The sequence below is a fragment of the Mesocricetus auratus genome, unplaced genomic scaffold (genome assembly GCF_017639785.1).
Source record: "Mesocricetus auratus isolate SY011 unplaced genomic scaffold, BCM_Maur_2.0 Super-Scaffold_100021, whole genome shotgun sequence".
NCBI lineage: Eukaryota > Metazoa > Chordata > Mammalia > Rodentia > Cricetidae > Mesocricetus > Mesocricetus auratus.
The window spans coordinates 8,194,084-8,201,019 of record NW_024429202.1 but is presented as its reverse complement, the minus strand read 5'-3'; the positions used below and the strand labels follow the sequence as shown (position 1 = coordinate 8,201,019).

Below are 6,936 nucleotides of genomic sequence, written 5' to 3'. Positions count from 1 at the left end.
AAGCCTGCCTTCCCCGTAGTACCCTGACTGTTCCCAGCACCTCCCAAGCCACAGATGTTCACTAACGGACGACCGATGAAATGAATGAATGACTAAACACACATTCAGAGGCAAAGCCGGCTCCCTCTGGGGACCAGCAGCACTCTCCCTCCCCTTCCTGTTCACCATTCTCACAGCTGTCTGGGCTTGGAAGCAAGAGTTCCCACTTATGTCCTCAGCTAGCCTAAACCCGCTGCAGGCAGAGGGGAGCTTGATTGGTCATCTCTGTGGTTCTGGCACCTACTGCGGAAAACTTTGGGATGCGGACTGACTCTGTGAGTACACACCAAGTGTCTGCCCGGTTCTGCCCCCTCCAGGGGCCATGGAGACCTGGACAATGGCGGGCCAGCCACACTGCAGACCCAGGCAGGAAAGAGGAAGAGCAGAAGAACAATGCTGATGCTAGACTCCAAAGGGCTTGGCTCCCAGACAAACAGCAGAAGGGACGAAGAGGGGACAGATGAATAAGGCTTGCGGGCACCCATTGTCAGCTGGGGGCACTCCTTCCCCAGCCCAGGTACCCCAGCTCACCACGTCTGTGTTCAGACCTGAGTTGCTTGCCAGATGCCCGACCTCAGCCCCTTCCCAGGCTTCCTTTCTCCCTCCAGGAGGCCTTGACTCCCGAGAGCTCCGGGTGGGGCTTTTTTTGTCTTTCTTTGCCCATGGAAGAAGTACATCTTGGGAGAACACTTGATCCAGTGCCGTCCACAGCCTCAGTGTCTGGATCTGTAAAATGGGAAATAACATGAGACTCTGTTGGGTTCCATATTGCATCCTGGAGTGGAGCCAGCTGCTTGGTCAGTCTTCTGGGCACAGGGCACCCATCCCTGTTTCCTTGTTACCATCCCTATGGTCCCATGGGCTGTCACCAGTGGTTTCTAGGAGCACTGCCCTGGTTTTTTTTGTTTTTTAAAGTAGAAGGACCAGTGATGTCATTCACTAAGCAGGAGTCCTAGAGTTGCTTTTGCAGGAGGCCTGAGCTTCAGAGGGGGGTGGGGATTCAGGACCATGGAGCCAGAAAAGGAGGTGGCTTGGGAGAGACTTGCAATGGAAGATGTGCAAGAAGGACCAGAGTTGAGGGCGAAACAGAGGATCGAAGTTAGGCACGAGAAAGGGCTTTCCAGTACCCGACAGGCTGAGAGGAAACCCGCGCTCTGGTGACTGACACTCAGGGAGCCTGTGGTTGGAGAGATCACTTGAGCTCATCTTCTGCTTGAGGTTCTCAAAGTGTCAACCTGGTCGTGTGGCTACAGCATTTAGCTTATAACCTAGGTGGCGAGCATTGTCCATTCCCTTTGTATGAGAGGAAACAAGGTCCCAGATGATCATGGGAATGTCCAAAGTTTGCCCAGCAAAGGTGTTGCAGGTTGGGTAGGGCCTGGAGCCAGGCTTATTATGACTCCCCCTCACTCTGCTGAGGCTCAGTTAATTGGCATAGTTTATTTATTTATGTGTTCACTCATTTCTTTGGTGTTACTGGGGATGGAGCTCAAGCCTCGTTCATGCCAGGCAAGCAATCCTTACCTCCTCCACACAGTGCCTGCCGAGTGTTATAGTTTCTTGCTAATTTCTTTGCTGTTAAAGAAAATATGGGAGGTGGGAGAATGGGGGGTGCTGTGGAACCCTGTGTGGCCCACATCTGTCCCTACAGAGGTGTGGAGGTCCGAGGAGCAGATTCTCTCCCGGGCAGAAGGGGGCTGGGCCCGAATTGTGCCCGGGCTTCCTTCCCTCAGAGGCAGAGTCCTCTCTGACCCCATCTGGATGGCCACCCTTTCTCCATATGGCCAGATTCCCCTTAGTCTCCCCAACCAGGCCCATCTCCGCCTTACTCCAAGCCCGCAAACAACATGTTGTTGACAATACTTGGGGGCCAAACACTTGATAAGATGGTCCCCACCACGCCAGACATCCTGACAGCAGGCAGTGCTCTGCACTGGGATGGCGGATGCTTTGAATACATCATCCTGTCAAACAAGTTTATTATTCTTTCACTCAAGATAAACTACAGCTGCCAACGAGGGGCTGTATAAATTCCAGGCTCAGAGCTGGGGCAGGCCCCCTCCCTGTTGAACACTCACTCACACACACATACACCCAAAAATCCTGCTGAGAAAAGCCCCCCTTCCCCAGTCTTGGCTCCTTGCGGGTCTCTGGGGGGCTCAGTAGCTCTATCTCATGGGGTGGTCCCAGGAGCAGCTGCAGACCAAGGAACCCAGGGCTTGGGCCTACCCTTGAGCCGCTTGCCTGCCTGGCCAGGCCTGGGCTGACTTCCTCTGGGTCCAGGGAAGTCTCTCCACAGGAGCCAGCTGCCCTCCCCAGGGTCAAGCCTGGCCTCTTGACTTTTGGACTTCTGTCTGCTCAGGCTGCAACCCTCGTGGGTGGCCAGAACAGTCATAGGTCACGCCAGGCTTGTGGGGACAAGGCCAGCTTTCAGATTCAAGCGTGGATAGCCAGTTCTCAGGGAATCTGACACCATGGAGCCTTCGAAGGCCGTCGTGGGCTGAGGACACGGTTTAGTGGGTATAGGGCCTGCTGGGCAAGGGTGAAGGCCTGAGTTTGAACTCCAGAACCCACCTGAAAAAGCCAGGCATGGTGGACGCTTGTTGCCTCAGCACTGGGATGGGAGGGACCCGCAGATGGCCGGGATCACTAGCCAGCTAGCCTAGCTGAATTGGTGCATTCTAGGTAAACAGTGAGAGACCACATCTTGAAACACAAGGTGGATGGCATCCTAGGGAATGACACCCAAGGTTATTACCTCCCCTTCACATATATGCAGACACGTATGTACTCACACAAACATAAATCACCCCACACACACATGAATGTGCACACACTCAACAGTCAGTGTCTGTCCTGGGCTGGGGTTGGAGAGCTCTGTGAATTTCATACCTTGTGCCCAGAATGCAAACCTGGTTCTTTGTCCTGGGAATCACATGGGATTTATTTTAGTCTTGCCTAGTGACACGACAGGGCTTAGTATTAACAATAAAACAAAAAGCTGGGGACTGAAAATGACAAACCCCAGGGTGACAGCAAAATGTATTTATTGGAGGTGACGAGCTTGGATGACAGACCTGGACTCCTCCCTCCAATCTTTGGTTTCCTTATCCATTGGGTAGGGAGAGTGGTTTCTCTCTTGCGGAACAGTCACAGGGCCTGGCAAAAGTTTGGCTGCCTGTCTTGGTTCACTCACCCTGTTGTTTGGTCAAAGGCCGTTACCATCACTGCCAGGGCAAGTTTGCTGTACCACCCTCCCCGAGAAAGAGATACCACGGCCTCAGCTCCTAAGACAGTGCCAGGCCCTCTATACACAATACTGGCTGGATGAGAACAAGGCATTAAAAAGTGTGCCAAATGCACAGTATCCTCCCAATGCACGCATTTGACGTTGTCTCTCATATTTCCCTGTAGACACATGTGGACCACACATGAGAGGCTGGTGACGTGGGTCTGCATGTAAAGGCGTTTGCAGCCAAGCTCCTTGCTCTCTACGTTGAGGGTACATCTTACAGACTGTGGGCCCACCTGTATCTGAACCTGGTTTCTGGCCCCACCCAGCAGAAGTGCCCACAGCTGGTGCTCGCTCTGCTTGTTGAGAAGGGAACCCAGGAACCAGATCTGCTGCTGTCGTGGTCCTCTGCTCGCAAGCACAGACCCAAGGCCAGATGCCTGAGTGACGTGACAACTTAGGGATCTCATGTCATCCTGACCCAGCAGAAGAGTGGTCACCTGCTCCGTGATGTGGGCCCAAGGATAGACACCTGATTAATGATGGCAGGGGCAGGGAAAAGCATATTGAGAACTCCTGGCAAATACCACGACTCCTCCAGGAACTGTCTCTGCTTCCTTACTCCACTTCTGCTAACTGAGGTCCATGGAGCTTGCCACCCACAGAGAGCTCCCTGGCTGTCCTGGTTCAGCAAACCCGCCAGTCCTCGGCCTCGCTGGAAGTCCGCTTCAACAACATCCCTGCCTCATCCCAGGCCAAGGCCTCTGAGGACCCTGGAGCACCTTGTAAGTGTCCAGAGTGGCCGGGACTGGCACCACCCCTCCCCTCAATGGGAGCTCAGGCCACACAAATAAGTGACTAGGTCAAGGAATAAGCTATCTCTGTTTTATCTCCCTCCCCCAGCCTCTGGCCTCGGGCCACATCAGTCTCTTCCCCAGTGTGAGAAAAGGCAGGGGGGCACCAAGAAGACACTTCTGGGCACTGGCTGCTTGTCAACCCCTGGCTCCTCCCCCAGGGAGTTCAGAGTACAGGCAGAATGGGAGGAGTAGACTGGAGGAGGGCCTCCAGGAGGAGGTGACGCTGGCATGAGGTTCTGAAGGCTGAACCTAGATTCATCAATTGGCCACAGAGACAGGCAATGGGACGCTGGGACAGCCTGGAGGTACACCGTAACCCGGGGTCTGCTGGGACAGGACCAACCCATCCAGAGTAACTGCAGGGACACAAAGAGAAGTGATTGCAAAGGAAGTCAGTCATGGGCCCCAACAGCTTGGGAAACCTGCTAAGCCGAGGCGCTTCGGAGCTGGCGTTCCCCCCCCACCCCCACCCCCCCCACGCCCCTGCCTTTAAGCAGGAACATAGTGTGATCAGACTCGGTATTTAGCAGTGTGTCTAATAAAGAGATAGGGGACAGACAGGGCTGGGGCCCCAGGGAGGGCAGTGACAGCTGAGATGGCAGCTCACTCCCTGCCCCTTACCAGTGTCCCGTTTCCCTGGTTTGTTGAGGAGACTGGGGCCCACATCGGTTAGAGACCTGGGAGTGACTGAGAGTGGTCGGTGGCTCAGGGGCAGCTGCGTGGTCTCTCTTACACTACACCCTGCTTGCAGAACCGCGCTCACACAGCCAAGCCGTGTTCAAAGAAAGCTTGCTACTGGGCAATCGCCTCTGCTCTGTGGTTTTCCGTTCAAGAGGGAGCCGAGTTCATTGAACTTTAGGGCAGCTGTTTCCTCGTCTCTCCTCCGTAGCAATAATACAGTTAATGGGATTATTTCCTGCACACAGGTACGGGGCTGCTAAGAAAACACTGTGGAGTAAAGGCTGTTTGCAGAGGCCAGCTTGAAAGGCAAGCTCACACCAGGAGGAAGAACGGGGTGTGTCTCCACGCGGGCTAAGGTGGACTGATGCCATCCACACCTCAGTTTGCCTTCCGTATGCCTTCACCTCCGCCTCGCTAGGCTCTGAGTCACAGATTTTGCAGGGCTACCAGCCCAGTTCCTTGGCCTCCCAGGTGCCAGATTAGTTGGCTGCCTGGGCCCAGCAGGGACATCCAAGACTGTGTGGGTCACACATCTTTGTAAATGGGGACAGAGATCCAAAGGGGAGGCGGCTTGTCTTAAGTCACACAGTAGGTTGTGACAAGACCTGGTGGTGAAACAGAGGCATAGCAATGGGACATTACCTACCATGGTCATTTAGCTAGCTAGCAGATTACATGGGGAAACTGAGGTTTGAGGATGTGAAATCAATCGTTGACCTATGCACCAACAGTCCAGAGGTGTTAAAATTCAGGATGGGTCCCAGGAGAGGACTCCCCCCCACAAGCCTCTCCCCCCACCTCTTCTCGGAAAGAAGCTAGCGTGGGTCATCCCCTGTTTGCTGAGTCTCAATAACCCCAGCTGGTGGCTCCCACTCCCCTGCACAGCCCCTTCAGATCTTATCACTCCAGCTAACAGAGGAAGCTTCTCACCTGGTGTCCATCCCTCCCCAGGACACACCGTGTGCACAGGTGCATAGGTGGGCGGAGCCAGAGGACATTCCTGGAGACCAGAGACAATGGCAGGGTTAAGAGGGCCATCCTCTTTCACACCTCCTGATTCCTCCAGTTAGTAAATCATTCTCCCGAGCTGTACAAAGCAGCCATTGAGCAGGTCTAGTCCCTGCCCCCCCCAACCCAACCCCCCAGTCCTGTGCCACAGGGAGGTAGAGGCTACTCAGGTCGCTGAGAGTCCGGGTGGCAGGTCCTGAGCTCTCTGCCCGCCCCTCTGGCATGGGGATCAGGTTACCCCATCTAATCCCTGCCCCTCCATCCACCCTCTTTGAGCCCATTGTAATTTATAATGGAGGCATGATGCAACCTGCTAATTACATTGCTGGATTTCCAACACATCCCTGCTTCTCTGAGTCAGGCAGCGGCAGCAGGAGCAGCCGGCTCCGCTTTGTGGCTTATCAGGACTGGGTTATTCAGCTCACACCCGATCCGCCTCCCCCCAGCCTCCTGTCTTTGTTAACCAGGGCTTGCATCACCACCCGCTTTCCATTTCTCTGGAAATTTTTTAACGGCTCTTTTTTATGAGGCGCTCCATCTTGTTAGCTAATGAATGACTGTGGGCCAGCGCCGAAGACTGCTTTGTGCCTCTATTAAATGTTACATGATCGCAATTATAAGTTAACAAGGGACAGCTAATAAAAAAAAGATAATCTATTTTGCAGCCTGGGGCAGACATGCAACTCACTGCCTGGTTCTCAGGCAGAATAATTCAGAGTCTTGGGGATCACAGGCTGGACAGGCCGTGGCCATCAAAGCCAGGGAAGGATGGCCGTTCCCGGCCTGTCAGGGGCATGGCAGGCAGGAGTGCAACAATGTTACCTCCAAACCCCTGCAGGCGGGGTCTGGTTTACTGTAGCTGCTTCCCAGCAGCCCTCCCGTGTCCTGCTTCCCTTCTCCACAGAGAGGCAGAGCGAGCTTCTAAAGACAGATGGGAAAGGGGGTCACACCGCCCCTGCCCTCTGGTGGTTCCCCCACCTCTCCCCACCACCAAGTCCCCTTATTCAACATTGTGCTTTCAGGGAACCTTTTCCTGTCACATATGCCTTCACCAAACCTTGCCCAGACTGGACGGGTAAGAGCTTGGCGACACAGCACCCGGCACAGCAGAGTGTGTCC

The 6,936-nt window shown here is 54.4% G+C and overlaps 1 long non-coding RNA gene across 1 annotated transcript; it reads left to right on the top strand.

Moving 5' to 3' along the window:
• Nucleotides 1-3,434: 3,434 nt before the first annotated feature.
• On the top strand, nt 3,435-6,474 carry LOC110341294. Its single transcript, XR_002383180.2, has 2 exons — nt 3,435-4,056; nt 5,055-6,474. It is a non-coding gene; the product is annotated as an uncharacterized LOC110341294 (long non-coding RNA).
• Nucleotides 6,475-6,936: the final 462 nt, after the last annotated feature.